We start from the raw sequence: 18379 nt of genomic DNA, 5'->3' as shown, positions 1-18379 counted from the left end.
CCTAGGCTGCATTAACAGAGGCACAGAATCAAGATCGCGTGAAGTTTTAATACCACTTCATAATGCCTTGATAAAGACAGACTTGGAATACTGCATCCAGTTTTGGTCGCCACGATGTAAAAAAGATGTGGAGACTCTAGAAAGAGTGCAGAGAAGAGCAACGAAGATGATTAGGGGACTGGAGACTAAAACGTATCAGGAACGGTTGTTGGAATTGGGTATGTCTAGTTTTTTTTTTTTTTTTTAATTTGATTTATATGCCGCCCTTCTCCGGAGACTCAGGGCGGCTTACAATGCGTTAAGCAATAGCCTTCATACTTTTGTATATTTTATACAAAGTCAGCTTATTGCCCCCACAAACTGGGTCCTCAATTTACCTACCTTAGAAAGGATGGAAGGCTGAGTCAACCTTGAGCCTTGGAGAGATTCGAACCAGCAGTAATTGCAGGCAGCTGTGTTAATAACAGGGTGCTTAGACCACTGTACTATCAAGGCTCTGTTTGATAGTTTGATGAAAAGAAGGACTAGGGGAGACGTGATAGCAGTGTTCCGATATTTGAGGGGCTGCAACAAAAAAAGAGGGAGCCAATCTATTCTCCAAAGCAGCTGAAGGCAGAACAAGAAGCAATGGATCAACTAATCAAAGAGAGAAGCAACCTAGAACTAAATTTCCTGACAGTAAGAACAATTAATCAGTGGAACAACTTGCCTCCAGAAGTTGTAAATGCTCCACCACTGGAAGTTTTTAAGAAGAGATTGGATAGCCATTTGTCTGAAATGGTATAAGATTTCCTGCCTGAGCAAGGGGTTGGATATGCATATCATTTATAATGTATCTATATCTGTGGTGGGTTCCTCCCGGTTCGGTCCGGTTCGGCCGAGCCGGTAGCGGTGACGATATGACATCACCAAACCGGTTCTCCTCCCCCCCGCCTTCCCATCCCCCCACCCACGTTATTCTTACCTTTTATTTGGTCCCACCCCCAATCTATTGCTGCCTCCTGAGTCCCAGCTGATGACTAGAGGGAAAAAAAACTGTTTAAACTCTTGCCGTGGCCGTCCTACAGCTGATCAGTGTTAAAAGCAAACAAATGAGTCGGGTCGTAAGTGCAAGGATTGGTCGTAAGTGCGAGGACCTTCCAGAAATGACTCTGACCAGCTAGCCACGCCCACCTAGTCACGTGACCTCCAAGCCACACCCACAAAATAAGCCACGCCCACAGAACCGGTAGTAAAAAAAATTAGAACCCACCCCTGATCTATATCTATATAAATACATTTATAATGTATCTGTATCTATATATATATGTTATAATGTATAAATGATATTTCTTATTAGTTTCATTCATGAGGGGTTGTCCACCGAGCATAGATTTCATTCACTATATGCCAAGTCTTGCTAAAAATGAACAAAATTGGACGGTGGGGTATCAGCATCTTAATATTAACATTTTTTTTAAAAAAAAATCCACAGCAGCCATTCTTTAATTTCTTAGAATAGAAACCATAATCTCTCTGGCGCATTTTTCGTACACACTTATATTCACAAAGAAATATTTATTCACAAGTGAATGACTGTTCTGTGCAATCTTTTTTGAAACCAAGTCCATCAAACTCAATAGGACCGGAACATAGAACTGGCCACTCAAAAGCATTGAGGGTTGGTTTTTTTCCCAGGGGATACATCTTTTTAATCCATTAGTAAATTACAAGCAGTCCTCAACATGCAACCATTCGTTTAACGACAGTTTAAAGTGTCAGCGGCCTGAGAAAATGCAATTTATGTATTGGACTTGCACTTGCAACCATTATACTACTACCCTTGTGGTCACTCAATTCAGGGGCTTTGCAATAGTTCACATTTACAACCTGTTGTAGTATCCTACAAGTGACGCGATCGCCATTTGCAACCTTTTTTGCCAATTTACAACAACAACAAAAAAACCCACTCATTGGGAAAGTTGGATTCACTTAACCATCTTAAAAAGTGTTATAAAAATCGGGTCTGAATCAACATACAACTGCAACGATTTACAACAGAAATTCCACTCCTAATTCTTGTCGTAAGTCGAGGCTACCTGTATATCAATATGTTGTCCTCTGATAGCAACATTATCAATGTGATGGGTCATTAGTCACAAAACTTGACTTGGGAACGGATGAGAAAGAACAAACTAAGGTTGGGAATGATGGGTGGTTACGGAAAACGTCAATGTATAATGAATAAAGTATATTTTTCCTTCCCAATAACATCACCCTTCTATCTGTCCTCTAGAGTTTTATTAAGAGTCCCTGTTATGCATAGCTTCTCCACAATTTGATGTGCGTGCACTGATTCCAACAGATGGCAGTGTTGAACGATAGAAAAGAAGGGACTTACTAACTGAAACTTTTGTCTAGAAGTAGCAATGGGTTTTTAAGTGGTTCCAGATTATCTGCATAATATGCGCTAGAAAACTGCCATTTTAAAATGGAAATCATTCGTATTTCTTGGTAGCACAATCCTATAATCCTAGAACAACACTAGTATAATTGGAATTTAAGAGGAAACTCACTGAGGTGAAATCCAGCAGTCAACTGCCGACCTTTTGATCGACAAGCTCAGCATCTTAGCCACTGAGCCACCACATCCCTATGAGTGGAAAGGTTTGAAAAATATAAATCTATTTTTTTTTTCTGCCTTCTTCATTTAATGGCCCATTGCAAGAAACTCTTGGGTGCAGAGCTGCGAGAAATGCCGAAACTGATTACCAGAGTGGATGGGGGAAATTTTGGATTACACATCCATGTGAAATTGAATTGCATGGAGGAGTTAAGTGTGATGTGCAGCGTTGACACGTCCTAAAGGGGATGGGGGAAAATGGATTTTCTTATGCACAAACTTGCTCCCCTGCTTTTAAAATCATCTTTGGACATGGAAGGATCCAGCTAACTTTGGCAGACTTTGAAAAAAGCTAAGCAGAATAAACTCGTGTAATACTTGGATTAGAGGCTACAGGAAATCCCAGGTCTATAAACTAGATGGGGATTTTTGTTTTCTTTTGGTTTTTTTTCATCCCTGTCTAGCCTTTAAAAGAGACTTGCCCATAATACAGGGACTGTGGGGGAGGGGACAATATCCCTGCAACTTATACATGGACGAATCCCCGTTTCAAATACAGTTTGATATCTGCATTGATTAAATGGATGAATAATGTTCATTCAAGGCAGCACAGTGAAACTAATTCATTCAAATATAATGAAAGGTAAGAGTTGCTGCACCATTACAGATGTCCTCCATGTTTCTTATTAGTGAGTTACTAACTTTTATGTCCTCAAAAGAAGACAGATTCCTTGTGTGTCCAATCACACTTCTATTCTATTCTGTTCTATTCTATTCTATTCTATTCTATTCTATTCTATTCTATTCTATTCTATTCTATTCTATTCTACTCTAGAGTAGAGTAGAGTAGAGTAGAGTAGAGTAGAGTAGAGTAGAATAGAATAGAATAGAATAGAATAGAATAGAATAGAATACTATTCTACTCTACTCTACCCTACTCTACCCTACCCTACCCTACTCTACTCTACTCTACTCTACTCTACTCTACCTTATTCTACTCTATTCTACTCTACTCTACTCTACTCTACTCTACTCTACTCTATTCTATTCTACTCTACTCTACTCTACTCTACCCTATTCTACTCTATTCTACTCTACTCTACTCTACTCTATTCTACTCTACTCTACTCTACTCTACCCTATTCTACTCTATTCTACTCTACTCTACTCTACTCTATTCTACTCTACTCTACCCTACTCTACCCTATTCTACTCTATCCTACTCTATTCTACTCTATCTACTCTATCTACCCTATTCTACTCTATTCTACCCTATTCTACCCTATTCTACTCTACTCTACTCTACTCTACTCTATTCTAAAACAAAGAAACCCCTGCTATAAAGAGCATCCCTTATTCTGAATTAGGGAATCCACTAAAATTTTAACAAAAGTTCAGGGATAGCAAAATGCCTCAATACAGGTAGTCCTCGACTTACACAACACTTCACTTAGTGACCGTTCAAAGTTACAATGGGCTCTGAAAAAAAAGTGACTTATGACCGTTTTTTCACACCACCTTTCCGCATCCCCCATGGTTCAGGTGATCAAAACTCGGTTGCTTGGCAACGGGTTCATATTTATGATGGTTGCAGGGTCCTAAGGTCACGTGATCAGTTTTTGTGACCTTCTGACAGGCAAAGTTAATGGGGAAGCCGGATTCACTCAACCAACGGGGTTTACTAAGTTATCAAGTGTGGCAATTTGTTTAACAACGATGGCAAGAAAGGTCGTGCAATGGGAGGGCAAACCTCACTTAACGACTGTCTCACTGAGCAGCAGGAATTTTGGGCTCAATGGTGGTCGTAAATCGAGGACTTACTGCAAAAAGTGTTTACAGGGAAAGGCTCCCCAATCTGGACTACAAAACCCCGAGAACCACAAGATGGCAGCAAAGAGATTCAGAAAACTTTGTATAGCCCTCTACCGTTTTGGCAGCCTGGATATCCTTGCCCTAAATTGAAGATCGACCATTCAAATGAAGGAGTAGAGCCTTGTTCTCAAACGTGGCCATTTTAAGATGTGTGGACTTCAACTCCCAGCATTCCCCAGCCAGCAAGCAGAGACTGTGTGCAAGCCAGGGCTTAAACAAGACAGATTCACTAAGGCAGCAGTTCTCAAAGTGTGGTCCCGGAAATGCTTCTACCGAATCAAATCAGTGGTGAAATCCAATTTTTTTTACTACCGGTTCTGTGGGCCTGGCTTGGTGGGCATGGTATAGCTCGGTGGGCATGGCAGGGGAAGGATACTGCAAAATCTCAGGAGCCTGAGTGGCGTAGGAGGCTAATGCCTAAGGCAGCATTTAACATCCAGCTGCCTGCAAGTTCAATTCTCCCCAGGCTCAAGGTCGACTCAGCCTTCCATCCTTTCTAAGGTGGGTAAATTGAGGACCCAGTTTGTGGGGGCAATAAGCTGACTTTGTATAAATATACAAAAGTATGAAGGCTATTGCTTAACGCATTGAAGCCGCCCTGAGTCTCCAGAGAAGGGCGGCATATAAATCAATTTTTTTTAAAAAAAAAATCTTTATTCCCATCCCACTCCAGGGGAAGGATACTGCAAAATCTCCATTCCCTCCCCATTTCTGGGGTCAGCCAGAGGTGGCATTTGCCCATTCTCCAAACTACTCAAAATTTCCGCTACCGGTTCTTCAGAACCTGTCAGAACCTGCTGGATTTCACCCCTGAGTCCAGGGCCAGATTTTCCTATAGGCTAACTAGGCTTCAGCCTAGGGCCTCAAGATCAAGAGGGGCCTACATTCAAATTGTTAGCAAAATTAAAATTACACTTTCACTATAGGTGAAAGGGCCTCATAAGTGGAATAGCCTAGGGCCTCTTTTCATCTAAATCCGGCCCTGCCTGAGTCAAATAAATGCCCTTAACCATTCTCATTTTTCATTTCTAAAACAAATGTAGATAGTAGGTGGGGGCACCTACTATCTGGAACGAGCTCCCCCCCGAGATACGGAGGATTCCGGATCTGCGTACCTTCCGTCGCACGCTTAAGACGTTCCTATTCCAGCAAGCCGGCCTGACCTAAACTTTTCCTCTTTTAAATGGGAATTTTAAATTTGGTTTTAAATTATTGGGGTTTTAAATATGGTTCAGCCAAATTTATTTAATCTGTTTTATCTCTATTTTAAATTTTGTATTTATATGTTTTATTTTATGGCTGTTCACCGCCCTGAGTCCTTCGGGAGTAGGGCGGTATACAAATTTAATAAAATGAAATGAAAATGAAATACACGGTCGGTCAATCTAACTCTCCTCAAACAAAGCTCCTCAATCATTTTTTAAGAAAGCATCGGAGATCAGAAATCAAAATTTAAACCCACTTGGCTAAGGAACTCTGATTACCTTCCACTGTCACGATGCAATGGACCCGCCGTTCCTAACAACCATCGCTTGAGGGCAGCAGAGGACCGCAAAGGCGAAAAACTGCCCTGACCGAGTTCTAATTTACTACAGCTCTCTGGCAAGATCCAGATTATCCGCCCCCGCCACATCACACAACCATCTCAGCAAAACCTCAAGAAAATCTCGGCTCCTTTCTCTTAACGCGCCTACATTTCTGGCAGCTCGGGACTCAACCTATGGGTGTCCCCACCTTCTCGCCCACTGCTACCCCACCAAGAGGTGGGCAATCTCCAAACTTTCTTCTACCCCCCCCCACCCCCTGTTCCAGTGTCCTGTGGCAGTTTATCTTCCTTGACATTTTTGCCACGGAATCTGCCGGGGTCTTTTGCGCTTAGGCGCTTTCCTTGGAAGAGAGAACATTCCCCGCCGTGTCAACATGTTTTATTTGAAGGGCAACTTATGATTATGGTGCCAAGCTTAACCACACGCGGGCCAGCCCTTCAAGACGTTTCCACGACGCCTTTTGACTTCTCTCTGGGCATCGCCAAGATCCGAAGTCAAAGCAAAACCTGGAGAGAAGCAACTACAAGGGAAGCTTTCCAAGAGGCCCATTTCTCCATCCCGAAGAGTCCAATTCTCCGCGTTGGGCAGGCTTGCAAAATCCATCTCAAAACGCCTGGCTTCTTCCCACCGGTTTGCCCTCCTCTCTGCTCCGGATTTCAGGACCGGAGTTTGAAGATTGATTCGTTTCTGAGAGTTGGCTTCCCCTTTTTCAAATATTTGGAGAAGGCAGGCTGGCAAAATCCATCTCAAAACGCCTGGCCTCTTCCCACCGGTTTGCCCTCCTCTCTGCTCCGGATTTCAGGACCGGAGCTTGAAGATTGATTCGTTTCTGAGAGTTGGCTTCCCCTTTTTCAAATATTTGGGGAAGGCAGGCTGGCAAAAGGGAAGGCCACACCTCGCCGGCAAAACAGGATTTGACTCGGCCCTGCGTGTGGATTCAACACAAGCGCTCTGAAATCGTCGTTTCCTTTAACCATCGTCCTAGCTCTACAAATTGGGTTCCCACCGTGGAACTGTAACCTCCTTGCTGATATCCTTACGATTGGTATTGATATTGTTTCCTGATTGCTTATTTCTACCCTATGACTATCATTAAGTGTTGTCCCTTATGATTCTTGATGAACGTATCTTTTATGTATACTGAGAGCGTATGCACTAAGACAAATTCCTTGTGTGTCCAATCACATTTGGCCAATAAAGAATTCTATTCTATTCTATTCTATTCTATTCTATTCTATTCTATTCTATTCTATTCTATTCTATTCTATTCTATTCTATTCTATTCTATTCTATGACTATCATTAAGTGTTGTACCTTATGATTCTTGACGAACGTATCTTTTCTTTTATGTATGCACCAAGACAAATTCCTTGTGTGTCCAATCACACTTGGCCAATAAAAAATCCATTCCATTCCACTCCACTCCACTCCACTCTACTCTACTCTTCCGAAACTCATTCTGCAAAACGTCAAGGCCTTTCTTTCGACTCCCGGGCGGGTTGCAAAAGGACTCTTAAAGCAAATCAGTTTATTCCGACCTCTTTTTTTTTCCCTCTTCCCCCCGCCCCCCCCCCCAACTTCCCTTTAAATAATTCCCTGCGGCAGGAAAAGTGCCTTTGGAAAAACCTGGCCAGGATTGCAAAATCGAAACATCTGGGGACGCTCCCCTTCCCTCCTTCCCGGACACGACACACAAACCGACTGTTGGCGCCCCGACGACTTTGGCTTCGCCCCGGCTGCAGACTCCCGGCCGAGGGAGCCACGACAGAGGATAGATAAACCCTATAAACCGGACCCCACTCACCCAAACTCACCCACCCAAACTCACCCGGGTGCAGGCGCTTCCTGACGCTGGGTTGAAAGAGCTCCAAGCCTCCAGCCTCTCGCCGCTGCAGCTCAGCCTTTCGGCCAATGGGGTCCCCCTTTTATCCCAGCAGGACCTCCGGGGAAAGGTAACCCAGGGAAGAGAGGCGAGGATGATCCCACCCCGCTGTTAGCTCTTTTTGGAGAAAGGGGCGCTTTTCGATTCCAGAAAAGGGCTCCGCGGGGAGAAGAGGGGGGGTCCCACAGGGAAAAGGGGAGCGGTGGGGGTGGGCTGTCTTAATCCCCGTCTGAGATCCAGAAGAGCGATGAGATCCCCTCCAGGACGTTTTGCTCTAAGGGTGGACTAGATTCCGGGGGTCCGGAGGCTAATGGGCGTCGGGGGGATCAGCGTCCTCTGTTGCTGGGGTGGGAAGAAGGGGGTAGAAATCCAAGGAGAGATTTGGGGTGCTTCTCCCGTCTCGGGGTTCCAAAGAAAACGCGCCCTCAACGTTGCAGCTCTTTCAAAGACGGGGCAGGGGTCCATTCCAAGATTATGAGGGGCGGGGAAGGTCAATTCATCCGTGGAAGAGCAGGACGCCTCCCGCCTGCCAAGCGGGCCCCGGAGTGGGGGGAAGGCTGATGCGAAAGCCCAGGCTGTCTACGAGGACGGCAATCTCAATTACGGGGTTGAGTCCCAGCCGCGCCACTTCTTCTCCTTTTCTCCTGCCCTGTGGATGTCACCAGCGCTGATTTTTTTTTCTTTTTTTTCTTTTCAGGCGTTTTGCAACCGGGCAGCCGGTTCTCTCCCGGAGGATCGGTTCGGAGGAGTCGCTTCTCGACTCGGCTGGCTGGAAGCCCCTGCTAACAAGCCCCGGAGGCGGCGCTCCGGGCAATCCTCGCCGCCCCGCCTTTTCTGGACCGGAGTAGGGGGGAGGCAGCCGTCGGGCCTCTTCCGATCCCGCTAAACCGACCCAGAGTAGGCAGCTCTGCTCCTGCCACCCGGTTGAGCCCTTTGAATCAGGATAATCCCGTTCCAACGCAAACGGCGGATCCCCAACTACATCCCTCCAAGACTTCCCGCCAGACGGCGTCGGCTAAGAGGTTGCAGCACCCCGAGGCGCCCCTCTGCCTCTCCCGGCAGCGGCCCCCTCCAGCTTCCCATCCCCGCGTCCCGCCAGCTTCTCTGGCCCACCGACTCGTTGTAACCCCAATTTAGGCATAAGGCCGGGTTGAGGAGACCGGGCTGGGGGAAGTGGATGTCTTGGCCGTCCCCACTGGAGGTGGGTTTCTTCTCCCATCTCACCCCACCCCTCCTCGGCCAGGTCGCTCGGGTCTCTCTGAGAGCGGACGGGGGCGGCATCTGAAGAGTTAGGAACGGGAGAGAAAGACCGGGAAGGAAGAGAGAAAGAGCAAAGATCGAAACGGCAAGGGCGAGGAAGGGAAGGAAGGAAGGAAGGAAGGAAGGAGGGAGAAGGGAAGGGAGGGAGGGAGGAGGGGAAGAGAAGGGAAGGGAAGGGAAGGGAAGGGAGGAAGGAAGGAAGGAAGGAAGGAAGGAAGGAAGGAAGGGGAAGGGAAGGAGGGAGGGAGGAAGAGGAAGGGAAGGGAAGGAGGGGAGGGGAGGGGAGGAAGGAGGAAGGGAGGGAGGAAGGAGGGAGGGAGGGGGAAGGGAAGGGAGGAAGGAGGGGAAGGGAGGAAGGAGGGGAGGGAAGGGAAAGAAGGAAGGAAGGAAGGAAGGAAGGAAGGAAGGAAGGAAGGAAGGAAGGAAGGAAGGCAGGCAGATTTGAGAAAAGTCCCTCCCTTCATTTCTTACCTTTCTCAAAACTCCGAGTCGGTTCCCGAATCCCCACCGCTCAGCCCGACGGCTTCCCTAAAATGCCGGCAAGCCTAAACCTCTCGGCCAGCTCCCCGCTGCGCCTTCCCGGCTTTTGAGATTCATCTGCCTCCCCCTTTGCCCTCTGGCAAGAGAGAAAGAGAGAGGGAGAGGGACGCTCCGAAGGGGCTTCCCTCCAGTTTGGGGCAGGCGCTTCCAGCCCACCCACCCACCCCCAGCCTCCCCACGCCCTGGCCCGCCCGCCCCCCCTCCTCCTCCCAGCCCCAGCTGCAAGAATGCCGCGCCGCGGCCCCTCTGCCAAATCTGGTTGTCATTAGCGCAGCCCGAGCAGGCAACGGCTTTCCGCCAGAGCCTCAGCCTCCCTTCAGACCCCAGCGAGGTCGGGGGGCCTCCTGCGGAGCGACCCTCGACTTCCAAGCAAGCTGAGCCGGCGGGCGGCGGGACGGGCACAGAAGGGGGCCAGAAAAAGCGCAACCCGGCGCGGATCCGCGGGTCTCTCTTCGCAGCGCCGCTCATCAGTCGCTCCCATCTCGGTCCCGACCCCGGTGGAGGACAATGCGGGACCCGATTCCTTCCCACCCACCGACCCACCCCAAGCAGGAACGATGCCGGCGATTTCACCTTTCGCTTCGCGGGCGCCGCTTAACCAAACTCCAGGTTCTCTCAAGGTCCCGGGGTAGAAAGCCGCTTATTCCAGTGGGAAGCCTCTCTTAGATCGAAGCAGGGGGCTTTCCTTCTGATTACCCCCTCCCCCCCCCCAAAAAAAGATCGAATTGTCAAAACTCAAAAGAGTCGGGAGGGATGGAAAGTCACCAAAAAAAAAAACCCCCAAAAAACCTTCCCTGCCTGGATTCAGGATGCTCTTTTATATATTTCCCCCGTAATCTCATCCAAAGATATCATTTTTTTTTTGAATTTTTCTTTTTGCTCAAAAGAAGAATTTCCGACGGAGAGAGAAAAAGAAGCCAAAAAAACCACCAAAAAAAAAAAAAAACAACAACCCAACAACAACCCCCAAAATTGTATTACCTTCCTGAATCTTGGTTAATAATCCGTAACCGCCAAAATCAATGCAATTAAAAAAAAAAAAAGATATCCAACGAGGGGGACCTGGGGTCTCCTTTCTGCGGCTTTTTTTCCCCCCTCTCTGCGACGGCCTCAGAAAGCGACTGCCGGAGTGGATTCAATTCTGGGCTCCAGCCTGCTCCAGCGAATCCCTGCTTTCAAGTAAATAGTTGTCAGGAAATGGTCCTCCCCCCCCCCACCCCAACCTCACTCCCAAACTCATTCCCAGCTCTCGCCTCTTCCAGAATAAAAGCCTCTCGCGCTGATTTGACGCCCGAGGCTCCCCGAGCCCAGCTCTTAAACTGGCGGGAGGGAGGGAGGGAGGGGGGGGGTCGGCTAAACCTTCCCAAACTTCGTCTGGAACGGGGTGGGGGGGTGAGGAGGTGTGCGTGCGCTGGTGCGTGTGCGCGTGTGTTGGTGTTGGTTATTCGTGCTGGGAAGAGTTTGACCATATGGCACGGACTGGGAAATGGGGAGGGGTCCCTTGCGCTAAAGCGTGAGCAGATTCCTGACCCTCCACCTCCTTTTTTTTCCCCCCAATTGACCCCCCCCATCTCAGCAATGTCCCCCACCCCCCACCCCAGCGAGGGCTACGCCTCCGCAGACTTGCGACATTTCTGGAGGTGGATGATTCATATTGTCACTGGTTTTGGGGCTTGGGGCACTTAGGCGGGAAAACTGGGGAGTCCGAAAGAGTAGACTTCTCCCCAAACCGGTGCCCACTGTTGCATTGCAACTGTCAGTTCCCCCCAGAGATCTTGCTGATCGGGGCACCTCGGGAATCCACACTCCTGGGAGGCACCGTTGGCCGCCGCAGGTATGGCTGGAAGTAGGAGAGAGGCTTGTTCTCCGCGGCTTTACGCAGAATCGCGCGCTACTTTTCAGCTTTTGCAGTAGTAGTAGTAGTAACCATCCGATAAACGTTTTCCACCGGAGAGAAAGGCGCTGAGGATCGGACCCCCGCCCCCCCCCCCCGAATAAGCCTTTCCAAGGTCCAAAGAAGAATTGGCGCGGAAGACAAGCGTCCTCGGGAGTGGGGGTAGGGGAGAGCTCTCCTTTGGCTCTTGTCCTGGCGCAAAGCGAGTGTGGAAGTTGCGCTGCAGAGGCAAGCGAGGAGAGGAGGAGAGGAGAGGAGGTGGAAGGGGAGAGAGAGAAGGTGGAAGGAGAGAGGAGAGGAGGTGGAAGGGGAAAGAGAGAAGGTGGAAGGGGAGAGGAAAGGAGATGGAAGGGGAGAGAGAGAAGGTGGAAGGGGAGAGAAGAGGAGGTGGAAGGGGAAAGAGAGAAGGTGGAAGGGGAGAGGAGATGGAAGGGGAGAGAGAGAAGGTGGAAGGGGAAAGAGAGAAGGTGGAAGGGGAGAGGAAAGGAGATGGAAGGGGAGAGAGAGAAGGTGGAAGGGGAGAGAAGAGGAGGTGGAAGGGGAAAGAGAGAAGGTGGAAGGGGAGAGGAGATGGAAGGGGAGAGAGAGAAGGTGGAAGGGGAGAGAAGAGGAGGTGGAAGGGGAAAGAGAGAAGGTGGAAGGGGAGAGGAAAGGAGATGGAAGGGGAGAGAGAGAAGGTGGAAGGGGAAAGAGAGAAGGTGGAAGGGGAGAGGGGAGGAGAGAAGGTGGAAGGGGAGAGAAAGAAGATGAAAGGGGAGAGGAGATTGAAGGGGAGAGAGAGAAAGTGGAAGAGAAGAGAAGAGAAGAGAGAAGAGAAGAGAAGAGAGAAGAGAAGAGAAGAGAAGAGAAGAGAAGAGAAGAGAAGAGAAGAGAAGAGAAGAGAAGAGAAGAGAAGAGGGTTGGGGGGGTTGGGGGGGTTGGGGGAGGGTCAAGGCGATTTAGGTGGGATCCCGGGAGTCAAAGGGTGGGGGGGGGCTGCTGTTGATTTTCTGTCTAGTTTGTAGGAAATGAGGCGTGGAGCGCGCCCAGCTTCTTGCACCTCGGCGCTGTTCAGCTTTGGGGGCCAAGGGGGCACTCGAGCTCCAGGAAAAGAAATCCGAGGCGCTGCTGAAACTTCAAGATAGAGCTGGAGAAGAACCAAAAAAGAGAGCAGCCCGGGCCCTTTCCCAGCCTTCCCTCCACTTCTTTCCCACCCACCGTTTAAGTCAGTGTTTCTCAACCTTGGAAGCTTGAAGATGGGGGGACTTCAACTCCCAGAATCCCCCAGCCAGCGCTGCTGGCTGGGGGATTCTGGGAGTTGAAGTCCCCCCATCTTCAAGCTACCAAGGTTGAGAAGCACTGGTTTAAGTGGAGGAGGAGGAGATGCTTAGGTTCCTTCGCGTGGAAGGGAGACGGGGATGGAGGCGTCTTTGGCAAAATCCCCTCTGGATGCTCTGGCGGGGCATCCTTACCCTAAACCTCGCCAGGCACCTGGAAAGTGGCAGAAGCATCTTTGCCTTTTCTGCCGCGATCCAGACACGTTTTGGCGTGGCCCCCCCTCTCCCCACAAGCCTTTCAGGGGAGCCCAGCAAAATAGGGGGGAGTTCTCCCTCCTGACCAGCCCCTTGCACCCCCTACAAGCCCCCCCCCTTCCTTCCCCTCCCCAGAGTGTGCAGGATGCAGGATCCCCGAAGGCGGGATCCAGCTCCCCTGACACAACCGCCCCCCCCCAAAAAATCCGTCTTTCTGGGCTCCCACTGCCCGCGGCCCTTGGCTCTCCCTTTCCCCTCCCGCAGCTTCAGCGCTGCCTTCGCTATTGCTTCCATCTGTTTCTGCGGGAGGAGGGCGCGCTCAGGAACAGCAGCTCCCTTGTTTTGACCCGCGCACAGGATACCGTAGGGTTTAGAGTTTAGACGCAAAGCGCAGCGCGGCAAGAAAGCGGGCGAGGGAGGGAGGGAAGGAGGGAGGGAAGGAAGGAAGGAAGGAAGGAAGGAAGGAAGGAAGGAAGGAAGGAAGGAAGGAAGGAAGGAAGGAAGGAAGGAAGGAAGGAACTCTTGCAGTCCGATTCGACCAGTCCGCTATGACTTGTGTGGCTCAGCGTGCTTACCTTGGGGAGGGAGGGAGGGAGGGAAGGAGGGAGGGAGGAAAGGAGGAGAGGGGAAGGAAGGAGGGAAGGAGGGAGGAAAGGAGGGAGGAAGGAGGGGAGTGGAAGGAAGGAAGGAGGGAGGGAAGGGAAGGGAGGGGAGGGAGGGAGGAGGGGAGGGGAAGGAAGGAAGAAGGAAGGGAGGGAAGGAGGGGAGGGGAAGGAAGGAGGGAGGGAGGGAGGAAGGAGGGGAGGGGAAGGAAGGAGGGAGGGAAGGGAAGGGAGGGAGGAGGGGAGGGGAAGGAAGGAGGGAGGGAGGGAGGGAAGGAGGGGAAGGAAGGAAGGAGGGAGGGAGGGAAGGAGTGCGAAAGGAGAAGGGCGGTATAGAAATTTGAATAATAAATAAATAATAAAGAAGGAAAGAAGGAGGGAGGGAAGGGAAGGGAAGGGAGGGAGGAGGGGAGGGGAAGGAAGGAAGAAGGAAGGGAGGAAAGTAGGGGAGGGGAAGGAAGGAGGGAGGGAGGGAGGGAGGGGAAGGAAGGAGGGAGGGAGGGAAGGAGGGGAAGGAAGGAAGGAGGGAGGGAGGGAAGGGAAGGGAGGGAGGAGGGGAGGGGAAGGAAGGAAGAAGGGAGGGAGGGAGGGAGGAAGGAAGGAAGGAAGGAAGGAAGGAAGGAAGGAAGGAAGGAAGGAAGGAAGGAAGGAAGGAAGGAAGGATCTCTTGCAGCCCGATCCGACCAGCCCACTGTGGCTTGGGAGTGGGGAACTTGGAAAACCTTGGCGGGCCGAGGAGAGGCTGGCGTTCACCGTCAGAAAGCCTCGTGGGCATTAACCTGGCACTCCTCCTCCTTCGGCCCCCTTGAGAGTCAGCCTGGAGAGGCTGCTTCCTTGTGGGGAGACCCAGGGAAGGTTGACATTCGGGAGCTGCGGGAAGAGCCGCCCTCTCTGGAGCCTTTCCCTCGGCTTCCTCCGACCGCCCAGCGCGCAGCTCCTCTTGGCCCCGCTCGGGGAGGTGGGGGAGATGAGGGCATTCGACCTGCCCATCTCAGGCACGACGCTCGGGGCCAGGTTAAGCCCCTGCCTTTTGGGGAAGGGGTGTGGGGGAAGAGAGCCGAGGTTGCTCTTGCTTGCAGATAAAGCCGGAGAGAACTGATAAAGGAGAGTTTTGTTCCCGGATCTATTGTCAGAGGCAGATGGAAATTAAATCCTGCTCTGGAAACCAGAGCAAGAGAAGATAAGCAGGAAAGGAGGCGAGAGGAAGACAGGGAGAAGAAGAAGAAGGAGAAGGGGGAGGAGGAGGAGGAGGAGAAGGAGGAGGAGAAGAAGAAGAAGGAGAAGGAGGAGGAGAAGGAGAAGAAAGAGAAGGAGGAGGAGGAGGAGGAGAAGGAGGAGGAGAAGGAGAAGAAAGAGAAGGAGGAGGAGGAGGAGGAGAAGGAGGAGAAGGAGGAGGAGAAGGAGAAGGAGAAGAAAGAGGAGGAGGAGGAGGAGAAGAAGAAGAAGGAGGAGGAGGAGGAGGAGGAGGAGGAGGAGGAGGAGAAGAAGAAGGAGAAGGGGGAGGAGGAGGAGGGGGAGAAGGAGGAGGAGGAGAAGAAGAAGAAGGAGAAGGAGGAGGAGGAGGAGAAGGAGAAGGAGGAGGAGGAGGAGGAGAAGGAGGAGAAGGAGGAGGAGAAGAAGGAGGAGGAGGAGGAAGGCAGGAGAACTGGAAAGAAAAGCATCTTCTGCTTGCAATTAGATTCTCTGGTTTGAATCACGTCTTTGTGGGGATCCACTAAGAAAAGCCACCAACCCGGAGAGCGCCGCGCAGATCCCAGAAGAGCGTGTAAGGGATGCAGAAGAGCGCAAGCTGATCCAGACAAGCTTCCCGGTTCCCCGTAAATCCGAATCAAGAGGCGGGAGTGGGGGGAGAGAAGGAGGGAGAAATTGGAGACCCGTTTGGCGTCGCTTGGTGGTTCCTAATCAGGACCCGATGTGTTGGAAATGTGTTAGGATCCTGATGCTGAAGTTAGACAAATTAGGACAGGAGGAGTTCGTTCGTCCCCCTCGGGGACTCCCCCTTTCTGCGGCTGTTTGGGGTCGAGAATAAATCGGGGGAGCTGGTTGGTGTGGGATCTCCTTGTTGCGCCCTGCTTTTGAAGAAGCGCAAGACACAGGGGCCGCCTGGACCGACTCCTGTTTGAAAGTCCCCAAAAGGTGCTTCCCCCCCCCCCAAAGAGGCTCCTGGGCTTTCTGGTTTTTCTTTGAAGACATTTCGCTCCTCCTCCCTTCTTCAGCAGAGTTGAAGAAGCCTCTTTGAAGCCTTCAAAGCTTCGCTGAAGAATGGATGAGAAGCGAACATTCTTCAAAGAAAAACCAGAAAGTCCAGTTCAGGGGTGAAATCCAGCAGATTCTGACGAACCGGTAGCAGAAATTTTGAGTCGTTCGGAGAAACGGCAAATACCACCTCTGGCTGGCCCCAGAATGGGGTGGGAATGGAGATTTTGGAGTACCCTTCCTCCAGGAGTGGGTGGGAATGGAGATTTTGCAGGATCCTTTCCCCCAGGACTGGGGTGGGAATGGAGATTTCGCAGGATCCTTCCCCCAGGAGTGGGGTGGGAACGGAGATTTTGCAGTATCCTTCCCCCAGGAGTGGGGTGGGAACGGAGATTTTGCAGGATCCTTCCCCCAGGAGTGGGGTGGGAATGGAGATTTTGCAGGATCCTTCCCCTAGGAGTGGGGAGGGAATGGAGATTTTGCAGGATCCTTTCCCCCAGGAGTGGGGTGGGAACGGAGATTTTGCAGGATCCTTCCCCCAGGAGTGGAGTGGGAATGGAGATTTTGCAGTATCCTTCCCCCAGGAGCGGGGTGGGAACGGGGATTTTGCAGTATCCTTCCCCTGCCATGCCCATCAAGCCACACCCCGCCCACCAAGCCACGCCCACAGAACCGGTAGTAAAAAAAATTGGATTTCACCACTGATCCAGTTGCCTCTTGAAAATGCACCTTTGGGCCCTGGATGACGGTTGAAGCTCCGTAGATATCCTGTTTGGAAGATTGGACCAAAAAGCGCAGAGATGAGCAGGACTGGGGTGGAGGGGGGAGAGAGAGAGAGAGAGAGGAAAGGAGGGAGGGAGGGAGACCCCTCTGGACCTTAGGAACTCTCCCCTTTCTCCTCGCCAGCCTGGCTGTACGGTTTTGGTCCGTCCGTCTCCCCCCTCCCCTTATCTGGGGAACTGGAAGTTGATAGAAAGCAGGGAATATTCGCACCAGATGTGCTGTGGGCGGGAGAGCCCTGCGCGCCTTCTTCCCAGCATCCAAGCCTCGCCTGGCCATTTGCTTGGGAGAGCTGGGTGCCCTTTTCATCCTGGCTGGAAAAAAAACCAGGCAAGAAACTCCAGGGAAGGGCAAATATAGACCCCCCCCCCCACCCTACCCCCGGTGGCTGGCGAAGGGGAGAATGTTTCCCTGTTCCCCGCTTTTCCCTTCCCTTTTTTTTTTTTAAATTTGATTTATATGCCACCCTTCTCCGGAGACTCAGAGCGGCTTACAATGTGCTCAGCAATAGCCTTCATCCTTTTGTATATTTATACAAAGTCAGTTTATTGCCCCCACAATCTGGGTCCTCAATTTACCTACCTTAGAAAGGATGGAAGGCTGAGTCGACCTTGAGCCTTGGCGAGATTCGAACTCTGCAGTAATTGCAGGCAGCTGGTCTTAATAACCAGCTTAATAACAGGGTGCCTTAGACCACTGTACTACCAAGGCTCTTTTCCTCCCTTCCACCCTTTCCTCTTTCTTGGAAGGAGTTTGAAGGGGGCTTGATATCCTTTCAAGAGCTGTTTTCTTAGCGCAGCCATCCAAAGACGTTTGGGGGTAAAGAAAACTTGGTGTTGGGTAGGCAGCCGTCTAAAAAAATGTACGGATTTCTTTTTTTCTTTTTTTTTAAAATTTGATTTATATGCCGCCCTTCTCCGGAGACTCAGGGCGGCTTATAATGCGTTAAGCAATAGCCTTCATACTTTTGTATATTTATACAAAGTCAGCTTATTGCCCCCACAATCTGGGTCCTCATTTCACCTACCTTAGAAAGGATGGAAGGCTGAGTCAACCTTGAGCCTGGGGAGATTCGAACTTACAGTAATTGCAGGCAGCTGGTGTTAATCACAATGCTTTTAGTCTGCTGAGCCACCAGGCCCCCCCCTTTTTTTTTCTGGGGAGCCTGGGGAGACGATCGGAGCTTAAAAGTAGCCCAGACTCTCAGAAGAGTCTGGTTTTGTGTAGAAATGCGCGCGATCCTGTAAGTATCGAACTTGTGCGCGAGGATCCTATAAGTCATCGACCTTGATGTCTCTCTAATTGTAAAGCCACACGCGACTCTCCAAACTCGCTCAAGAATAAAGCGGATTTTTTTTAAAATCGGTTCTTGATAAATTCGATGTCGGTGGATTTCATGACAGAACTAGGTTTGAATATTGTTAGGAAACCATCACCACGAAGGGGATATGCGCCTGTTCTTTTGAGGGACCATCATTCGCACATTTTGATCCATTCAGATAAGTGAACCGCTGCAACGGTTTTTAATGGAGGCACCTCACAGAGTTTTTTGATACTGGCTGGTCGTCTGGATATTTTTCCTCCCCTGAAACTACTGTTTTTTCGTAAAATGTGGATCCATTCCTCCAAATCAACGCCTCTTAATTTGTAGAAGATATTTTAGTCTCTGCTGCAGTAGAGAAATGTGTATGGG

The 18379-nt window shown here is 50.3% G+C and overlaps 1 protein-coding gene across 5 annotated transcripts in view; it reads right to left on the bottom strand.

The window, feature by feature from the left end:
* The window catches only part of PDGFRA (platelet derived growth factor receptor alpha), a 74383-nt gene extending 63252 nt beyond the window's left edge, over positions 1-11131 (bottom strand). Inside the window, exon 1 of one of the 5 annotated variants that reach the window (XM_087875334.1) lies at positions 10685-11131. The gene's annotated coding sequence lies outside the window, so the exon portion shown is untranslated. Of the gene's footprint in view, positions 1-7849; positions 8660-9634; positions 9863-10684 lie in introns of those variants that run through there. The other 4 variants (XM_087875336.1, XM_087875335.1, XM_087875338.1 and 1 more) reach the window with 4 other exon arrangements.
* Between the last annotated feature and the right edge of the window lie 7248 nt (positions 11132-18379).

The sequence above is a fragment of the Pantherophis guttatus genome, chromosome 8, assembly GCF_059756535.1.
Source record: "Pantherophis guttatus breed Tessera chromosome 8, ASM5975653v1, whole genome shotgun sequence".
Classification (NCBI taxonomy): Eukaryota; Metazoa; Chordata; class Lepidosauria; order Squamata; family Colubridae; genus Pantherophis; species Pantherophis guttatus.
Note: the sequence above shows the minus strand (reverse complement) of the source record. Positions and strands in the feature narration are given on the sequence as shown.